The sequence below is a fragment of the Gossypium hirsutum genome, chromosome A01 (assembly GCF_007990345.1).
Source record: "Gossypium hirsutum isolate 1008001.06 chromosome A01, Gossypium_hirsutum_v2.1, whole genome shotgun sequence".
NCBI lineage: Eukaryota > Viridiplantae > Streptophyta > Magnoliopsida > Malvales > Malvaceae > Gossypium > Gossypium hirsutum.
The window spans coordinates 71,938,158-71,960,589 of record NC_053424.1 but is presented as its reverse complement, the minus strand read 5'-3'; the positions used below and the strand labels follow the sequence as shown (position 1 = coordinate 71,960,589).

General features: G+C 35.6%; 1 non-coding gene across 1 annotated transcript; it reads right to left on the bottom strand.

The window, feature by feature from the left end:
* Nucleotides 1-1,344: 1,344 nt before the first annotated feature.
* LOC121208245 (small nucleolar RNA R71) lies at nt 1,345-1,448 on the bottom strand. The gene has a single exon (XR_005903221.1). It is a non-coding gene; the product is annotated as a small nucleolar RNA R71 (small nucleolar RNA).
* Nucleotides 1,449-22,432: the final 20,984 nt, after the last annotated feature.

Here is a 22,432-nt window from a genome sequence, read left to right as displayed (position 1 = left end):
TTAATTAGTGCATGTTTAATCATCTAAGCGTTAAATTAGCAACGGTATCTAGCGATACATTTACCTTACATAACTTGCAAGATTATTGTGATTAAACTGTTTCAAGGTAGAAATACATTGTTACCTTACGTAACCTTGTATGTGCTTATGAGATTGAATTAATTGTTTGAATTGGCATAGGGATATGTACAAGAGGTTATTTTAATTTCATAAGTATGTATGTGCATTAACACGTTTGCTTATTCAAATATGTTTAATCGATTGAATTGACATAGAGATATAGTCAAGAGATAAATGGATTTGGTAGGTAAGTATGTTCATAAGTTAGCAAATTACCAAGTTACCGTGAATATATTCGTAACAACATAAACATGAGTTTAATAATTCTAAGTTAAGAAATGTAATTAATCTAGCACAATTACATCAGCTTGATTAAAATCGTCTTTGAAATCGTGCATTAGAACTTTATTTTCTCTTTATTTATTTACTTAGTTAAAATCCTTGCTTTTAATCACTTCCTCAGATCAAAATATTTTTTCCTCACCAAAGTGTTTTAAATTAATTTCATAAATAATTCTTTTCACAGTCCCTGTGGGTACGATAACTCGACAGTTACTTGTCACTTTATTACTTGTTGCGATTGTGTACACTTGCACATTTCTGTCGTTCAAAGTTTTTGGTGCTGTTGTCGGGGATTGTTTTAAAAAGTCATTATTTTTGAATTTGTTAGTTTTGCGTTTTGGTTTATTTTCTATTCAATTTTAACTTAAATTAATTTTTATTATTATTTCAGGTGTTTATGAGTATTGACTAAATTATCGATTTACTCCCTGTTGATCTTGAGATAGAAAAAACTTTTCAACAGTGAAGAAGACAAGCAAGTCAGAGAAGGATTGAAGAGATGAAGTTCGAAAATCTAAATCAAAGAAACAGAGCAAACCCTGCTCAAAATCCTATCCTTGTTGCTAATGATAGGGATAAATCTTTAAGACAGTATGCCATGCCAGTATTTCATGATCTTAATTTGGGTATTAGGAGACCCAAAATTGAGGCACAATAATTCGAGCTGAAGCCAATCATGTTCTAGATGCTCAGACTGTGGGTCAATTCAGTGGAATGCCTATAGAAGATTCTATTCCTCACTTAAGACTATTTATGGAGGTGAGCCATTCTTTCAAGTTAGCTAGAGTATCCAAAGATGCATTATGATTGAAGTTGTTCCCATATTCGCTAAGGGACAGAGCTCGAGCCTGGTTGAACTCATTGGCACCAAATTCAATTACCATATGGAAAGATTTAACATAAAGATTCCTTATGAAGTATTTCCTGCCTAGTAAGAATGCCAAGTTGAGGAATGAGATCACTACTTTCTAACAAATGGATGATGAGTCCTTGTATAAGGCATCGGAAAGGTACAAAGAACTATTATGAAAGTGCCCTCATAACATAATCCTACATAGCATCCAACTTGAGACCTTTTATAATGGTCTCAATGCACACAGGAGGATGGTAGTAGATGCTTCTGCTAATGGTGGTCTCCTTTCTAAGTCTTATAATAAGGCTTATGAAATCATTGAGAGGATTGCCAGTGACAATTATAATTGGCCAACCAGTTGACCAGTGTCAGGAAGATGAGTCGTTAGAGTACATGAAGTGGACACTCTCACTTCACTTGCATCTCAAGTATCATCAATATCCTCAATCCTTAAAAATTTTACCACTAATGGGTTTAATAGTTTTGCAGGTCAGCCACTGAATCTAGTTGAAAATGTAGCCTATGTCTATTGTGGGGAAGGACATTTGTTCGAAGAATGTGCATCGAACCCAGATTATGTGTATTACATGGGTAACCAGAACCAAAATTGAGGAAGGAAAGGACTACAATTCAATTTCTATAACCTATCATGGTGAAACCACCCGAATTTTTCCTTGAGTAACCAAGGGGTTGGAACCAGTAACACTTATGCCCAACCTAGACTAACTCAGCTACCTAGTTTTCCCCAACAAGTTTAGAAACCAACCTAAGCTGAATAGTCCAATAGCATAGAGAATCTATTGAAGGCATACATGGAAAAAATGATGCCACTCTAAGGAATTTAGAGAATCAAGTGGGCTAGCTTGCAACTGAACATAGAAACCAACCACAAGGTGATGTACTTAGTGATACGAGAATTTAAGGAATCCAGGGAAGGAACCAGCTGATGCTCAAAACTGAGAGAAAGTTCAACCGAGTGTTGAAATTTCGATTTCATCGGAACTAGAATCTGAAAAATTCGACAAGATAACTTTAAAACCAGATAATTCTAATCAACTAACAACTTCATTAGATGTAGAATTGCCACAGAGGACAAAACAACCAATTCTAGTAAAGAAGCCTCCACCACCCTACCGTCAAAGACTTCAGAATAGAAGCAGGAAATTCAATTCAAGAAGTTCCTAAATGTACTCAAGCAACTTCATATCAACATCCCATTGGTTGAAGCACTTGAACAAATACTGAACTACGTCAAATTCGTGAAGGATATCCTGTCAAAAAGATGAAAACTTGGAGAATTTGAGATGGTAGCCCTGACAAAGGAATACAGTGCGTATCTTCAAGACAGACTACCCCCAAAGGTAAAGGATCCTGGATGTTTTACCATACAGCCCTGACAAAATTTTATTGTTTGTGTGCCCAATTTGGTAAAATAACCTAATCGCAATAAATGTAAAAGTTGTCTACTATTTGTTAAAGTGCTTAATTGATTTGTCTTATTAAATGAAAGGTCCTTATTATGTAATTGGACCATGGATAGTGGGATTGGTCATAAATAACCTTAATATTAATGTTTTATAAGTTATTAAAATAAGGGTAGAATTGTAAATGATGAACTAACGTTTATTAATTAAAAAAACATAATTTTTGCTTCATTTATTCATCATTTTTCCAAAAATCACCAGGGAAATAAGAAGAAAAACACAAGCTAGGGTTTGGCACCTTGATTTGGTGATTAAGGTATGGATTTTGTTTCATTTCTGATAATTTCTACATTTTTGTGATTGTTGCTTAATGTTCTATCAAGCCTATGTTTGAATTTCTGAAATTGTTGATGATTTTGAGTTGAGCCATTGATGAAACTATGAGTTTTATGAAGTTTGATGATAGCATATGGAAGCTTGATGTTGGGTTAAAATGTTTTGTCTTTGAATTTTTTATGAATTTGAATAATTTCAGCTAAATTGTGAAAATAAGGTTTTGAGGGACTAAAATGTGAATTAGATAAAATATGTGGACTTGTATGAACATTGTGCAAATTCAGATAAGCTTGTGTAAAAGGAAATTTTGTGTTTTTTATGATTTTATGAATTAGGGACTAAAATGTCAAAATGTATAAATGTGAGGGCTAATTTGTAAAATGCCCTAAATATGTGTTTTCGGATTGAATTGTATGATTTGGTGAATAAAATAGTTAAATTTGAATTTATATAGATCAAGAACAAAAGAAAATGAAATTAAATCAGGGGAAATCGAAAGTCGTTGAATAGTCGCTCGTTTCCGTTCATTTTCGTATGAGGTAAGTCAATATACAAATAAATGTGTTTTCAATTGAATTATTAATGTTTATATGATCTTGAACAATGATAAATCATTATATGAGTTGAGCATGAGATATCTGAGAAAGTATCGATAAAGTTTCGACGTCCAAAAAGCCCCGTACGAACCATAGAAATAGTTAGGATACATATGTCATGACATAGGATCCGATATGTGATTTCATGTAAGACCACGTCTGGGATGTTGACATCGAGTTATGATTTATGTGTAAGACCATGTTAGGGAAATCAGAATCTATTTGATTTCATGTAAGACCCTGTCTTGGATAATGGCATCGATATTTGGTTACATGTAAGACCACATATAGGACGTTAGCATTGTACGAGCTTTCTGAGCTTTTCGCGTAACCTTATGATTCCAAACGATTCAACGGGCATTCCGAGAAAAGAATGAACATATGAAATGTGTATTCGAATCAGGTTCATTTGAAATGTATACAATGTTTGAGAATATAAGGTAAGTACATGTACAATAGATAATATGTGTTATAAGTATGAGAAAATATGTTATATGTCAAAATGAATTGGGAATATATGAAATGTGTATGAACTATGTTGTTTATGCTAGCATTTGGCTATCGATATATGTAATTTGATAATGCTTATATGTTTAAAATTATAAGTTTATTTGTATATGGCTTACTGTGCTTTTGAAAGCTTACTTTGTGTGTGTGTTTGCATTGTTTTATAAATATCAAAGATATTAGGAGCTCGGGGATCATCGAGGATTATCACCACACTATCGAACTCTATTTTGGTACCTTTTGAAACTGTATATATTGAAGTATGGCATGTATAGGCTAGAAGTATGTGAATATGTTTTGTAGAGTGTTTATCATGCCATGTGACATGGCTTGGTTTTGGTTATGATTATGGTTTGATTTTAGTATATTAAATGTGATGAAATATGACCAAAATTATGTGTTTATGAATGGCCAAGAAATTTGGTAAGTTTGGTAAGAATGTGGTACGAGATTGAATGAGTATACTAAGGTTATCAGCCATATGTTTTGGTTTGAATATGGCTCATGATATGGTATGTTTTGGTATGGATGTTAAGCATGGAATTTGTTGATAATGATATGGCATGAATGACGGTTGTTTTGTGGTTGAAATTGGTTGGAAATATAATGCATTTGATGCTTGAATTTTTTTTGTAGGGAGGACCCTAAATGGGTGGCAAATTGGCCTTGTAAATGGTATATTTTTGCCCACACAAGTAGGGACACGAACGTGTGTCTCAGCCGTGTTGCTTAATGGCCATTTGAAAATGAGCCTGAGCAGACCACACGGTCACACACACAGGCGTGTGCTAAGCCGTGTGGCCAAGTCAGTTTCGAGCACAGGCTAGACACACAGGCGTGTGACTTGTCGTGTGACCCAAGTTAGTAGCCTCCCTAATTTTCACATGGCCTGGCACATAGGCGTGCCTTGTGGCCGTGTGGACAAGTCAGTATGTATGCCCTGTTTTGCAATGGCCTAGACACACGGGCGTTTCTAATGCTGTGTGAGGCACACGGCCTGTTAACACGGGCTTGTGGCCTGTATAACTTTGAAAAATGTTTAAGTTTCAAAAAATTTTATATGTGCTCGTTTTAGTCCCAACTTCTTTTTAATGCATGTTTAAGGTCTCGTTGACCTAAGAAAGGGACTTAATAGTGATATTTGATTATGATATGTCGATGTTTGATTTTTTATTATGAATTTGTTTGTGAAATGTGTTGATATGTCCGGTAATACCTCTTAACCCTAGTCCAGCGACGGATACGGGTTAGGAGTGTTACTCTAAGTCCCTATACATGCCATATCCAATATGATAAAGCTTACTATACCGAAATGTTCAATTGATAGTGCGATTGAGTCTCCGACGTTCTCTGATGCCCAAGTTAGCTTGGCGAAACTATAAAAGATGGAAAAGAAAGGGGGTAAACATAAAGCTTAGTAAGTTCACATGCAAATAAAAGGCAACTTAAGCAAGCTTGAATCATGGATTTAACATAACGAACATAATCTTGCATTTTATCAATTCTCATAAACTTGTTCCTCATATATATAAATACATGTTCTTACCACGAGTTTATCAGATTTCATGTCATTCACATGAGTTCGAGGTACATACTTGTGCCCACTTGCACATTATAACTTACTTTAGTGTTTTGATGCAATCGTTACGATTACTCATAGAACTTCTTTGAACTACCCGTTGAACATTTGGAATACTATCAGATACATCGGAAGTTTGCACCTAAGTGCCTTATATGTAGCCAATGCTATTTCATATCTCAGATCACATGTTCCTTGTTTATGGGCTAATCATAAGTCTGCTCATGCAGGCTGTGATATTCATAACACATGCCAGAACACCTCGGAATCAATAACATATATGAGGCCAGTACCCAGATTTCAAAACATGTGTCACATATATCATGAACTCAGACCACAACTCAATGAGTTCAGATTTCACATATAACATGAACTCAGACCACAACTCAGTGAGTTCAGACTATATAATTTCTAGTGACATGTCACTTGTCTCTTAACTATTCTTAAGGTTCAAACGGGATTCTTTGATACCACATTTCTGTCAAACTTGCTCATAATGTTGTTTTGAATGCTCATAGCACCAATCACATACTCTGTCGAACTTACACGCACATATGCCATAGGCCCTAACCAGAGCTCTGGCTTCAAATCTCACTGTTGTATCCCTTGTAACATTTCTACTACTAGCCTCATTACCGGTGTTTCTCAAGGGTCTCTTCTTTGTAGCTATACTATCCAACCTTGTATTCTGAAATTTTTCTTTCTCAACTATCTCAGGACAATCCTTGATATAGTGCTCTTGAGAACCACATCAGAAATAAGATCCATTGCTTACCCTACACTTACCGAAATGGCCTCTACTACAATGTTGGCACTCAGGTCTAGAAGCTTTATCATTAACCACACTAGCCATAGATGTAGCCTAGGATTTAAAACCTAAATTTTTTTCTTATGGTTTCTGTAAGAATGCCTAGCTGAAACATCAGAACGAGAATACATACCTCTGGATTTCTTAGACTAGGATAGAAGTGACTTGCTCATCGGCCTCTTTTTCATATCTCTAGCCACAGCCTCGCCTTTTCCTTTTTCCTTAGTCAATTCCTCAGCTTTACAAGCCCGATCAACGGCCACCACAAATTCCTCCAGCTCAAGAAGACCCACTAACACTCTAATTTCCTCATTAAGTCCATCCTCAAACCTTCTACACATTTTAGTCTCGAAGGATACACACTCTCGAGCATACTTACTGAGTTGAACAAACTCTCTTTCGTACTCAGTAACTGACATGTGACCTTGCCTCAAATCAAAAAATTCCTTACACTTTTGGCCGATGAATCGCTCACTGATGCATTTCTTTTAGAACTCCTCTTGAAGGAATTCCCATGTGACATTTTCCTTTGGAACTACTGAAACTAGCGTCTTCCACCAACGGTACGCGGTGTCTCTTAACAAGGAAATAGTACACATCAAACACTCTTTAGGTCTACACGACAGCTCATCAAATATTCAGATAGAACTCTCGAGCTAGAATTTTGCTTTCTCAGGGTCATCATTAGCATTGGCCTTAAATTCCTCGGCTCCTTGATTTCAAATTCTATCAACGGGGGTTCTATGAAATCTCATAAATTCCATACCTTGGGGCACTTGAGGTATGGGTTTGGGATTTGGAGAAGGTGGAGGAGGTTGAGAGTTTGGGTTTGTTCGAACAAACTCTGTGTACCAGGCATCCATCATATAGAGAAAGTCTTCTCTACCTCCTTCTTCTCTACTAAGAGTTGTGGGTCTACTATCAGAAGGCACTGCTTCTTTAGTGAGAGCAGGCACGTTACTTTCAACATCATCCACCACTGCTTTATTGGGATCTATTACTATATGAAATACACAGTTTAAAATCGTTAGGATTCATCAAACTATAACAATTTATGTATGGCATGTATAGCTAGACTCAAACGCATGTTACATAATCTAAGAACTGACTAAACCGTAGCTCTGATATCACTAAATGTAACACCCTTTACCCATATCCAAAGCCAGAACAGGGTTCGAGGCATTACCGCACTTTAACACAAGCACACATACAAAACCGGGCCATCAAATTTTAATTCAAATCAATTTCATTCATACATATGCAATTTGTCCCTTATATGTTCCTATGAGGCTCCAAACATACATCGAAAATGGTTTGGGACAAAATCGAGAACTTTAGAAAAACTTTAGGATAACTTAAAAAATTTTCATACTTTGGAGAGCCACACGCTTGTGTGGGTAGGCCGTGTGGTCTCACACGCTCGTGTGGCTTCGGACACTCCCGTGTCCTTAGCCCATGTAACTCTCTGATTATAACGTCATCAATCAAATAAGGTCACACGGTCAAGTCACACGCCCGTGTACTTGGGCCGTGTAGCTAATTAAATTCCAAAAATTAAGTGCAAGCCTCACACGGGCTGGTTACACGCCCATGTCCTAAGGTCGTGTCCTTCACACGGTTGAGGCACACGGTGGTGTATCTACCCGTGTGTTTACTATTGGGCAATCTGTTTTGCATAATTAGGTTACGGGGACACATGTCCAGATCACACGCCCATGGGGCAGACCGTGTGTCAAACACGGCCTAGACACATGCCCGTGTGTCTAACCGTGTGGACAATTTCTAGGCTATTTTCCAAGCCATTTGCCACCCTTAAGAACTCACAACTTAGATCCTCTTCATGGTATACAATATGACACTTTTAATCACTTAAAATACACATTCATGGTTAAATTATGACTAGACAATGTCAACATATCACCTATCCAAATTATTATACTTTCATATGGCATTCCACAACAATTTCATACTTAACTATTATCATTACTACCCTATGTTCAAGTTAAACATTTTCACCACATTTATCAGCAAACACATTAATCATATTTCATACACTCACCATACATGCCATCCATCACACTCATTAACCATAATCAATTATAACCATATTAAAGCATCAGAACATTTACATGCATGCATCAATAATTATGGTTACAACCCAATATAATCAACATGAGCCACCTCTCATGGTCATATACAAAATAATCATAATATCATCACGAGCCAACACATTGGCTAATCAATATGACACATAACAAAAAGGCTAAGTCCCTATACATGCCATATCCAAAATGATAAAGCTAACTATACCCAAATGATCAATTGATAGTGTGATCGAGTCTCCGACATTCTCCGATCCTTGAGCTAGTTTGGTGAAACTATAAAAGATGGAAAAGAGAGAGGGTAAGCATAAAGCTTAGTAAGTTCACATGCAAATAAAATGCAACTTAAGCAAGCTTGAATCATGCATTTAACATAACAAACATAATCTTTCATTTTATCAATTCTCATAAACTTATTCCTTATATATATAAATACATGTTCTTACCATGAACTCATCATGTCATTCACTTGAGTTCGAGGTACATACCTGTGCCCACTTGCACATTATAACTTACTTTCATGTTTTGATGCAATCGTTATGATTACTCATAGAACTTCTTTGAACTACCCGTTGAACATTCAGAATACTATTGGATACATCGAAAGTTTGCACCTAAGCGGCTTATATGTAACCAATGCTACTTCATATCTCAGATCACATTTTTCTCATTTACGAGCTACTCACAAGTCTGCTCATGCAGGCTGTCAGTTATCCGCAACACATGTTGGACTACCTCGCCATTAATAACATATATGAGACCATAACCCCAGATGCCAAAACACGTATCACATATATCACGAACTCATAGCACAACTCAATGAGTTCAGATTACATAATTCCTAGTGATATGTCATTTGTATCCTAACTATTCCTAAGGTTCAAATGGGATTTTTTGATACCACATTTCTGTCGAACTTGCTCGTAACGTCGATTTCAATGCTCATAGCACCAATCACATACTCATAATAATAATAAAATATTAACATTTACTTGATATCATAGCAATAGAAATATGACATAACATTTTATATGCACTTACCATATAGGTAATATTAAGGCATTTAAAGTATGGTACATGTTGCATTATTTGCAAATGAACTTACCTCGGTACAAAAATGATATAAGTGAGCCTAATCCTCGTAAACCTTATTTCCCCCCGATCAAGACCTGAATCACGTTTTTCTTGATCCATAACACGTACTTGGGTAAAATTCCTTTTTACCCCTAACTTTTTACTTATTTACACTTTTGTCCCTAAGCCCGTAAAATGAAATGCATACAATTTCTTGGTTACCCAAGCCTAGCCCATTCATATTCTAACTCATATCAGCCCACATTTCCTTTATTTCACATTTAGACTACTTATTTTTACACCTTTTACAAACAAGTCCTTTTTAAATGTTTTCACTAAAAATCACTTAGCAAAAGATGTTTATCACACATCAAACATTCATAATCCTCCATTAAACATCAAAATACAACCATGTCACAGATGGGTCAAATTTCATACATGAACCCTAGCTCAAAATAGTGGTAGAAATGGATAAATCGTTGATGACAACTTCAAAAATGTAAAGAACATAAAAAAACGGGATTTGGGAGCACTTACAATCAAGATTGAAAATATTGAAAACTCTAGCTATGGAGACTCCTCAAATTTCGACACCGTGAGAGAAGATGGACATAATTTTTGCTTGATTTCTCCCTTTTTATTATTTTATTTTCCAAATGACCAAAATGCCCTTAAGGCCTTTCTTTCAACATTTTCCTATTCATGCCTAGCTTTGTCCAAAATTTTAGAACTTGGTCAAATTGCCATTTAAGGACCATTAATTAATAATCCAATGCAATTTCATGCTTAAAGCTTCTAGAACACAGGTTTTACAACTTATTCAATTTGGCCCCGAAAGTCAAATTGGACATCTTAGGCATAGAATTTCTTCATGAAAATTTCACACAAACATGCAATCATGTCATGTACCATCAAAAAATCATAAAATAATTATTTCTATTTTGGATTTTTGGTTTCAAAACCACTGTTCTGACTAGACCCTAATTCGAGATTTACAACTCTCCCCCTTTAAGTACTTTTGTCCCTAAAAATCTTACCAATTAAAAGGTTTGGGTACTGTTTCCTTATGGCCTCCTCGGGCTCCCAAGTAGCCTCTTCAACCCCATGTCTTTGCCATAACACTTTCACGAGGGCAATGCTTTTATTTCTCAATTATTTGACCTCTCGAGCCAAAATCTTAACCGATTTTTCACCATAAGTCATATCCGATCAAAACTTCTGTCAGTGAAATCACATGTGATGGATCTAATCTATAGCAGCATAATATAGACGCATGAAATACATCATGAATCTTCTCCAACCCTAATGGTAAAGCCAACCGATAGGCAACCGGCTCTATTCTCTCGGTGATTTCATACGGTCCTATAGAACGAGGACTAAACTTGCCCTTCTTGACAAATCTCAAAACCTTTTTCCATGGAGATACTTTCAAAAATACCCTATCACCGACATGATACTCAATTTCTTTCTGTTTCAAATCTGCGTGGGAATTCTTTATATCCGACGTAGCTTTCAGACAATTACGAATTACCTTCACTTTCTCTTCGGTTTCTTTGACTAGATCAACTCCGTGAATCTGATTTTCTCTGAGCTGGATCCAATACAAAGGTGTTCAGCACTTACGTCTGTACAATACCTCATAAGGTGCCATTTTCACACTCGACTGATAACTATTGGTGCAGGCAAACTTCACTAACAGTAAGTACTTTTCCCAATTACCTTGGAATTCCAATACACAACATCGGAGAATGTCTTCCAAGATTTGAATTACTCATTCAGACTGACAATCAGTCAGTGGATGAAAAGAAGTGTTAAAATTCAACTTTGTACGCAAAGCTTCTTGTAACTTTTCCCAAAACTGTAAAGTGAACCTCGGATCTCTATCCGATACAATCAATATAGGTACTCCATCAAGTCTAAAAATTTCACCAATGTACAATTTAGCTAACATATCGAGTGAGTAATTAGTACACACTGGAATGAAATGAGTCGATTTAGTCAGTCTATCGACAATAACCCATATGGCATCTCTCTTTCTCAGAGTTAAAGGCAAATTGTCATAAAATCCATAGTAATCCTATCCCATTTCCACGGGAACCATGATGGGCTGAAGTAAACCTGAAGGTACTTGATGTTTAGCCTTCACTTGGTGACAAACTAAGTATTTCGATACTAACTCTGATATATCTCTTTTCATACCATTCCACTAATACATTTTCTTCAAGTTATTATACATATTTCTACTCCCCGGGTGGACTGACAAACAACCATTGTGTACCTCATGTAAAATATTTCGAATCAACTCAGTGTCTTTCAAAACACAAATCCTACCATGGAATCTCAAAAAGCCATCGGTCACTCAGAAAATCACGTTCACTGCTGGACTCACACTTAATTCTCTTGGCTTGCAACTCTTTATCAACTTTCTGAGCATCACAAATCTATTGGAGAAATGTCGGTCAAGCTCTCAACTCTGCTAGAATTGAACCATTATCAGACTAAGTTAGCCATGTATTCATAGCCCTCAAGGAAAACAATGACTTCCTACTCAAAGTGTCAGCGACTACATTCTACTTACCCGGATGGTAATCAATCAAAAGTTCATGATCTTTTAATAGTTCGAACCATCTTCGTTGCCACAAGTTCAAATCCTTTTGAGTCATAAAGTACTTAAGACTTTTGTGATCGGTAAAGACATGGCATTTTTCACCAAATAAATAATGTTGCCAAATCTTCAAAGCAAACATTATGGCAACTAACTCTAAGTCATGTATCAGGCAGTTCTTCTCATGAGGCTTCAATTGTCTCGAAGCACGAGCTACGACTTTACCTTCTTGCATAAGTAAACAACCTAAACCTTTAAGGAAGCATCACTATAGATAAAAAATTCATTACTTGACTCAGGTTGTACCAAAATCTGAGCCTCAGTCAATAATGCCTTTAATTTCTCAAAACTCTATTGGCACTTTTCTGTCCATTCAAACTTAACATCTTTTTGTAACAACCTCGTATCGGAGTAGCAATCATGGAGAAACCTTTAACAAACTGTCTGTAATAACCGACCAAGCCTAAAAAGCTTCTAACCTCAGTTACATTCTTCGGTGGTTTGCATTCAATAATAGCCGATATCTTACTCGGATCAAGTCTAATACCATCACCCGAAACAATGTGGCCCAAGAATCCAAGCCAAAACTCACTCTTACTAAACTTAACATATAACTGCTTGTCTCTCAAGGTTTGCAAGACGGTTCGCAAATGTTTAGCATGCTCGGATTCATCACACAAATAAATCAATATGTCATCAATAAAAAAAACAACAAATTTATCCAAGTACAATTGGAAAATACGGTTTATCAAGTCCATAAATATGGCAGGAGCATTCGTTAACCCAGAAGGCATGGCAAGAAATTCATAGTGACCATACCTCTTTCGAAAAGAAGTTTTCGGTACATCTGAGTCTTTCACTCTTAACTGGTAGTAACTGGACCTCAAGTCTATCTTAGAAAACCTTGTCGCATCTTTCAACTGGTCAAATAAGTCATCAATCCTAAGCAAAGTATACTTATTCTTAATTGTTATCTTATTGAGCTACCAGTAATCTATACATAACCTCATAGATCCATCTTTCTTTTTCACGAATAACACCGGAGCACCCCACGGTGAAAAGCTCGGTCTCACAAAACCTTTGTTGGTCAATTCTTGAAACTGTGACTTCAGTTCTTTTAATTCAGTCAGGGCCATTCTATATGGAGCAATTGAAATAGGTGTTGTACCAGGGACTAACTCGATACCAAACTCAACTTTCCTAATAGGAGATAATCTAGGCAACTCTTCTGGGAACACATCTGGATACTCACATACAACAGGCACCGATCCAATCTTTAACTCAGACTCTTTTGTATTCAACAAATAAGCCAAATAAGCTTCGCATCCCTTTCTAATACATTTTTTAGTAGACATTAAAAATATCACAATTGGCAACCCATCTGACTCATTTGATTTAACCCTGAGAATTTCACCATTTTCACATTTCAATTCAATAACTTTTTGTCTACAATTTACAATAGCATCATGGAATACCAACCAATCCATGCCCAATATAACATCAAATTCATCGAATGACAATAACATCGAGTCAGCCGAAAAATAATGATCTCTAATCATCAAAGGACATTTCATACATACCTTATCCACTAGAACATGCTTGCCTAACGGGTTTGACACTTTAATCACAAATTTCGTAGACCCAACAGGCATATTCATACTAGATCTAGTTTCATGTGCACATATGAGTGATTAGAACCAGGGTCAGTCAAGGTAACAACAGAAGTGTCATATAGAGAAAAAGTCCCCGTAATCACGTCGGGAAAATATGCGTCCTTGCGCGCACGTATGGCATAGGCCCTAGCCGGAGCTCTAGCTTCAGATCTCACTGCTATATCTCTTGTTACATTTCTACTACTAGCCCCATTACTAGCGTTTCTCGAGGGTCTCCCCTTTGTAGCTATACTACCCAGCCTTGTATTCTGAAATTTTTCTTTCTCGACCATTTCAGGACAATCCTTGATACAGTCGTCTTGAGAACCACATCGGAAACAAGATCTATCGCTCACCCTACACTTACCGAAATGGCCTCTGCCATATTGCTGGCACTCGGGTCTAGAAGCTCTATCATTACCCAAACTAGCCTCAAATGTAGCCTAAGATTTAAAACCTAAATTTTGCTTCTTACGATTTCTGTAAGAATGCCCAACCGAAACATAAGAACGGGAATACATATCTCTGGATTTCTTAGACTGGGATGGAATTAACTTACTTATCGGCCTCTTTTTCATATCTCTAACCTCAGCTTCAACTTTTCTCTTTTCCTTAGTCAATTCTTTAGCTTTACAAGCTGATCATCGAGCACCACAAATTCCTTCAGCTCAAGAATACCCACTAACACTCTTATGTCGTCACTAAGTCTGTCCTCAAACCTTCTACACATTTTAGCCTAGGAGGATACACACTCTCGAGCATACGTACTGAGCTGAACAAACTCTCTTTCGTACTCAGTAACTGACACGTGACCTTACCTTAAATCAAGAAATTCTTTACGCTTTTGGTTGATGAATCAATCACTGATGTATTTTTTTCAGAACTCCTCTTGATAGAATTCCCATGTGACCTTTTCCTTTGGAACTACTGAAACTAGCATCTTCCACCAATGGTACGTCGCGCCTTTAACAAGGAAATAGCACACTTCAAACACTCTTCAGGTGTGTACGACAGTTCATCAAATACTCGGATAGAATTCTTGAGCCAGAATTCTGCTTTCTCAGGGTCATCATCAACATTGGCCTTAAATTCCTCGGTTCATTACTTTCGAATTCTATCAATGGGGGTTCTATAAAATCTCATAAATTCTATACCTTAGGGAACTTGGGTTACGGGTTGGGGATTTGGAGGGGGTGGAGGAGTTGAGCGTTTGGGTTCGTTCGAACGAACTCCATGTACCAGGCATCCATCATATGGAGAAAGGATTCTCTGCCTCCTTCTCCTTTACTAACAGTTGTTGATCTACTATCAGATGGCACTACTCATTCAGTGAGAGCAAGCGTGTTCCTTTCAACATCATTTACCACTGCTCTATCGAGATCCATTACTATATGAAAAACACAGTTTAAAATTGTCAAGGGTCGTCACTGTAAGAGTATGCCCAAAGATCAATCACTAGATGGTTGTAATAACATACTTGGTTTATCATGTTTATTAATATAAGGCGTTGCCATTATTATTTCAGTTTCTTTTCTATATGCATAAATAAACTGTTTTATAATAATGTCTTGAGAATAATATGATTATTCTTAAAAGATCCTTAGTCAAGTATTATTGCTGGCTAGGACAATAATAATGCATTAAGACTAACATGCAGTTGATTGATGATAAAGAGTTATCATTGATATGGAGTGTCAGAATCAATGCATGAATATGTGTGTTAGAGAACAACATATTGGACTGACCCGCTATGAGTATATTTCTTGGATTATTATGTAATTGTCACAACATTACTCATAGTGATTAATATGTATATGATCCTCATACTTGAGATCATCTTTATCCCAACATCGTGAGTTGTATATTTTGATACATTCAAAAAAACACCGTAACTGGTTGTTCTATAAAGACTAATGTTGGATATACCACAATCTATGTTGAGGGATATAGTTGATCAATATAGGATAAGTCCCTGCTACATAATGGGAGTAATATCTCAGGCCACTTGATTGAGTGAGGCTAGAAATGCATGACCATGCTCAAATAAGTTGATATGAAATGTCATACTTATTTGTGTATCATAGTCTACTTAAGGTATCAAGAAACATGGGATGGACTATGCAAGTGTGACTATTCCATGACTTGTGTCCATTCCAAAGATATAGGACTTAAGGATTAATGCATGAAAGGTTAATCACAAAAGGTTATGTCGAATCATGACTTCTTGTAACTTAGGTAGCATTGATTCATTGCTAGATGCCACTCATTGTTTGTAACACTAGAGTCGTTCTAATATTACTGCTAACGTTACAAGACCCTATAGGGTCACACCCTATGGTTGAAATGAACGAGGTAAAACATAGTTGGTATATTGCTTGGTTGTCACATAAATTAAATTAATTATAGAATTAATTTAATTGGGCAATCAAATTGTTGAACATACTATATGTACAAGGATGTTGTACACATAATCAGAACATAATTTTATTGATATATGAATTTAGTTCGTATATAAGTTTAAATAAATATAGTTTACCGAAATCTTTATTATAATTAATGTAATTATAATTTTTCAGTTAACTACTATTATATTTATTTGAATGATAATTATTATGTTCGGATTAATTTTAATGAATTAAAATTCGTTATAAATATATACCAATTAAGAGGGAGTTATATATAGCAAGGGTAAAAACCCTAAAAAGGATATCTAAAAACTAACCCGAAAATATGCAATGAGGTTTAGTAGCCGTTTAGCAAAATACTCTCTAAAAATAGTTTTCTGGGATTTCTACCATTCATTGTCAATCGAGTGGGCTACGTAGAGGCCAACATCGGAAAAGGTTGCGGCTTAGTACGTTAGTTGTTCAGCATTCTTGTTGCCTAGGCATCGCTGTCTACTCAAATTGAAGTGTCAGTAATTTCGAAACCTTTTTATCACCCTGATTCGTTCCTTACACATGGATCCTTGGTTTGGATCGCCGGGAATTTTTTTTAGTTTTTCGCTACGCCTTGGAGGCACCGGTGTTCCAACAGTCACACTATCACCATTTATGTATGGCATATATAGCTAGACTCAAACACATGTTACGTAATCCAAGAACTAACTAGACCGTAGCCGTGCACCATTCAAAATAGACTTACATGCCCGTGTCCCAGGCTAGGCCATGTAATTATTTGACTTGTAACCATTTGAAAGCTATAGCGGACACACAATCATGTCGCATTGCCATGTGTCACACACGGTTGTGACACATGCTCGTGTCCCAGGCCGTGTGGATGAAAAATAGGTCATTTCCAAGCCATTTTTCTCACCTAATCATGCACACTCCTACAACCAATTTTCCACAATTAAACAAGCATTCAAAATGCACAAAATAATGCATCCACAAGCTAAACAAATAAAGTATATGCGCATACAACCAATATGCCCAAAAGGCACCTTAATCAGAACAGTTAAACATGTATAACCATATGCATAGTTTAGCCAAAAGTTCAATCAACTTATAACTAAGTTTATGCCAAAACTTACCACTTTGTTTACCTATCAAATTCACAACAAAAATACAAAATTGGCCATTTGACATTTAGCACCATTAGCCACATATGTCCAGTACATTTAAATACCAAAATGACCATACTCAACCATGTCAAAAAACATTCCATTAAAACATATTTTAAACACCATTTCAACTTCCATCATTTAATCATCATAAAGACTATAAAATCAACCATTATATGGTCACATATATATACCATAATTATAAGCTAAAACATAATGGTTATAATATCAACCAAAACACCTATATATGTGCATATTTAACTAATTATCACTTAAGTTGTTTTCATGCCAAAACATAACATAATTGATACATAACAACCATACCAATTTTGGTCATTTCAAAACATACACCAATTTGACCATATTAACCACAACCAACAAGCTATCAATAGTACATTAATTACCTCAAATCTAAGGTAAAATTTCATGCCATCATCATCAACCAAAATGACATATATATACCAAACTCATAAATTAAACATTAGACATAGTCCACCTATACATGCCATTATAACCACAACTAAAGTATTAAAATCTACCGATAAAATTGATGGATAATGTAATGGATCTTTGACTAGCTTCCAACCCAATCGAACTTCCAATAATTTGTAAGGTAAAGGAAAAATAACTACATAAGCATTGTATGCTTATTAAGATCGTATAAACTTCGAATCGAGATGTTTAGTTTGTCAGCAAGTTAAAGACGAGCATCAAGTACCTTCTTGTCTGTTATAGCCAGTGATGATTTTAGAGTAGAAAAGGGAACTTGTCACGATGGATCTTGTATCGGGATTGCCTCTATCTCCGAGAAATAAAGATATTATATGGATCATTTTTTATCGTTTGATAAAGTTCACGCATTTCATTCCAGTGCGTATGGATTTTTCATTCAAAAGATTAGTAGAGTTGTATGTGGCTGAGATTGTTAGGTTGCATGGTGTGCCAGTTTCTATTATTTCTGATTGAGATCCGCGGTTTACGTCTCAATTTTGGAGGAAGTTACATGAGGCTCTAGGTACTCAACTGCATTTTATTACCCCATCTCATCCTTAGACCGACGGTCAATCTGAACGAGTGATTCAGATACTCAAGGATATGCTTCGATGATGTGTTCTGGAGTTCGAAGGTAACTAGGAGAGATTTCTACAGTTAGTTGAATTTGCATCCAACAATCAATCGAGTATTAAAATGGCACCATATAAGGCTTTGTATGGTCAAAAGTGTCAAACTCTATTGTATTAGATTGAGCTCAGTGAGAAAAAGCTTTTCAGGGTTGATTTGATGTGAGAAACTAAATAAAAGGCTAAATAAGAGACAGTTTGATAGTAACTTCAGATCGACAGAAATCCTATGTGAATTTGAAAAGAAAAGACATCGAATTTCAAGTCAATGACAAAGTGTTTCTAAAAGTATCGCCTAGGAAGAAAGTTGTTCATTTTAGTCAAAAAGGAAAGCTTAGTCCAAGGTTTATCAGGCTGTATGAGACAGTTGGGAGAATCGGGCCAGTAGATCGTTAGAGTTAGAAAAGATTCACAATGTATTCCATGTATCAATGTTACGACAATATCGATCAAATCCTTCTTACTTGATTTCACCTATTGATGTTGAGATTCAACAAGATATGGCGTATATTGAAGAACCAATCAGAATTCTAGGTCGAGAGATTAAGGAATTAAGAAATAAAAGCATAGCTTTAGTTACATTTCTTTGGCAAGGTCACAGTATAGAAGAGGCTACTTAGGAATCAAAAGAAGTTATGAAAGTCAATACTCGAACCTATTATCTGGTAAGATTTTCGAGGGCGAAAATTCTTTTAGGGGGAGAGTTGTAACAACCCATTTTTATTAAAATTGAAATAATGGTTTTGGGATCACAAATTTGACGAGTAAATTATTATTTTATTATTACTCTAATGTCTATGGTATGTCAGCGGGGTCGTATAGAAATTTTGTTAAGAAATTTTGTCATTTGCATGCTTAAGTAAGTGAAAAAGACTAAATCGTAAAAGGTGTAAAAGTGGAGTTCTATAAGTTAAAGGTATCAATTAACTATGAAATTTTAAATTAAAGGGATTTATATGGCAATTAGACCATTATTATTAGTGGACATTTAGGGGCATAAAAATAAGTTATTTTAACGTATCATCTTTCTAGAGAGAACTCACCACCAAAAATTGTTGAAGAAAAAACCAATAGATAGGGTTTGAATTTTTGGTCACTTTGCTAGCTTGAATATAAGTGAAATTTGTCTCGTTTTTAATGATTTTTATGTTTTCAGGATCGTTGTAGCTTAGTCTAGCTAGCTTAGGGACTAATTTGCAAAAGTACTAAAGATTTATGGGTTTTTTCCATGAATATGTTTGCATGATTCTTGAAATTTAATGGAAGAATAAGGATCTTTGTTGTTAAATAAACAAGTTTTATAAATGGAATTTTGATGAAATTGTCATTAAGGGACTTATTTGTGAAAGTAGTAAAATACCATGGTAAAATTGTGAAACGATGATTTGTATGACTTAGTAGAGGTCCCTAGAGCATTCAACTAGCATGAAATGTGGATGAAATTGCTTAAATTTCAATTTATGAGTTGAAGGACTAAATTGTAAAAGAGATAAAATAATAAGGGCAAAATGGTAATTTTTTGAATATATGAATTACGGACTGAATTGAATAATAGAAGTTTTAGATGAATTGAATTTATCTACTTAGATCAAGATAGAACTTGAACAGATTTAGATCAGGGAAAAGTGAAAGCTGCAGATTGATCTCGTTACTATGTCTTTATTATCGAGGTAAGTTCATATGGTTTTATAATGTTTTAATGTTATATTGAATTATACATTCATGTATTGTTTGATATGAAATTAAATATGGAAATGCAACGATGTTACGCCGATTATTGAGCCCCATTTGAACCTTAAGAATATCTGGGATACTAATGACATGTCATTAGGGTTACTATGTTTTGGGTGTTGGTCCTAAATGTCCTATCGATGGCTAAGGTCCAACATTTGTTGTGGATATTTAACAGCTTGTGTGAGTAACATCACATAGCTTACATTCCAATCGTCAATTTGTATGAGCAGACCCATTTCACTGCTAGAGTGAGCAATGACGTAAAGGAAAAAGAAAAGGTTATATGTTTAGCATAATTTGTGTGAACTTTCCTACATATCGATGTTACTCTAAATGGTTCAATGGGCATGAAAAGGAAAGGAATGGTAAGTACTCAAATTACTTATGTCATGATTCTATAAAAAGGATTGAAAATAAAATGTTAATGAAAGTATATCTATGTTCATGAAAATGATGATTTCATATAATATTGTTCATGTATAATGACTTACCTTATGTTAATTCAAGTGAATTGTGAAATGATGCACTAACATATGTTGGGGATGATAGATAGGCTTATGTCAAGGATGTGGTTAGATTGTATCATGTTTAATTTTAAGGTTATTTATTGAAATGATAAGTTATGTTCATGTTTGACGAAGTTACTAAGCATTTTATGCTTACATAGTTTTCTTTCCCATGTTTTATAGATAATGAAAATCTCGATCGGTTCGGAAGCTTGTCAGAGATCTATCACACTATCCAACGAATATATCGATAGTTTTGGATTTTTTTCCAAAGTTATAATGGCATGTATATGTGGACTTGTGTTTAATGATCTAGTTGATATGTTCAGCATGTATATGTTATTATGGTTGCTGTGCTTATGCTACCTTTGATACCTTGATGGTAGGTATAATTACGGCTAAGTTATAATGCATTATTTAATGGCCAATATGGTATATGTTGGAATAGTTTTGATGTGGTCAAAATAGGGCAAGTTTTGAAATGGTATTGATCTTGATGTGTATGTATGAAATGTGGTAATGTTTTGATATTTAGGTAAGATATAGTTGAATGCATTTGAGGTGCCTAGTTGGCATTTTGGTTGGATGGATTTATGGTTTATTGAATTGGTTGTTTCATGCATGAATTGGTATGTTTTGATGCCTTGAATTTGGGTACAAAATGCTTGTAGGTTTATGCTTGAAATGGGTGATGGAAATTACTTTATTTTGTCCAATTTCATGTCCACACGGCCTAAGACACGGGCATGTGTCTCAGTGTGTTTGATACACAACTGTGTGTCCCTTGTAGGTTTCAAATGTTACAAGTCAGGCAGTTACACAGCCGAGCACTCGGCCAGGCACACAGGTGTGTGAGGCCATTTGGAGAGTTACACAGCCTATCACACGGGTATTTGGCTTGGCCGTTTGACCCAAATCATAAAGTTACACGAGTAGAAACATGGGCTAGGACATGACCATGTGTCCCTATTTCGATTGTTACACGACCTGAGACACAGCCGTGTGTCTCAGCTGTGTGAGTCACACAGTTTTGTGACCCCTATAGTTCAATTTTTCTAACTTTTCTTAAATGTTCCAAATGTTTCCAATTAAGTCCCAAATCATTTCTAATGTATTTCTAAGGCATCGAAGGTTTGAATAGGGGATGATATGCATGTGTTTGTATGTTTTATATCATGTTTAGGTTGAGGGTTTGAAATGTATGTTTTAAAGTTATGTTTTTATGGTAACGCTCCGTAACCTTATTTCGATGATGGATATGTGTTAGGGGTGTTAAAAGTTGCTTGAAGATTACCTCCTAAAAATGAGATGTCCTAACCTCAGTTATTTTTGGACTATAGCAAATATATTTTAATAAATTTAGAGACTTCTGAAGCAAAACTCAATCACATTGACACAACGTTATTTAAATAAAGGATAGTGGACACTCCAATGCTTAGAATTACCAAGTAAGTTAGCACCACTTTGTTTGCCCCATCATGTTGTTGACTAGAAAGGTGAGTCCAATTAAGAGTGTGTAATAAAGAAAATAAAGTTAAGGTCACTCCACTGTAGTAATAGGTTATGTAACT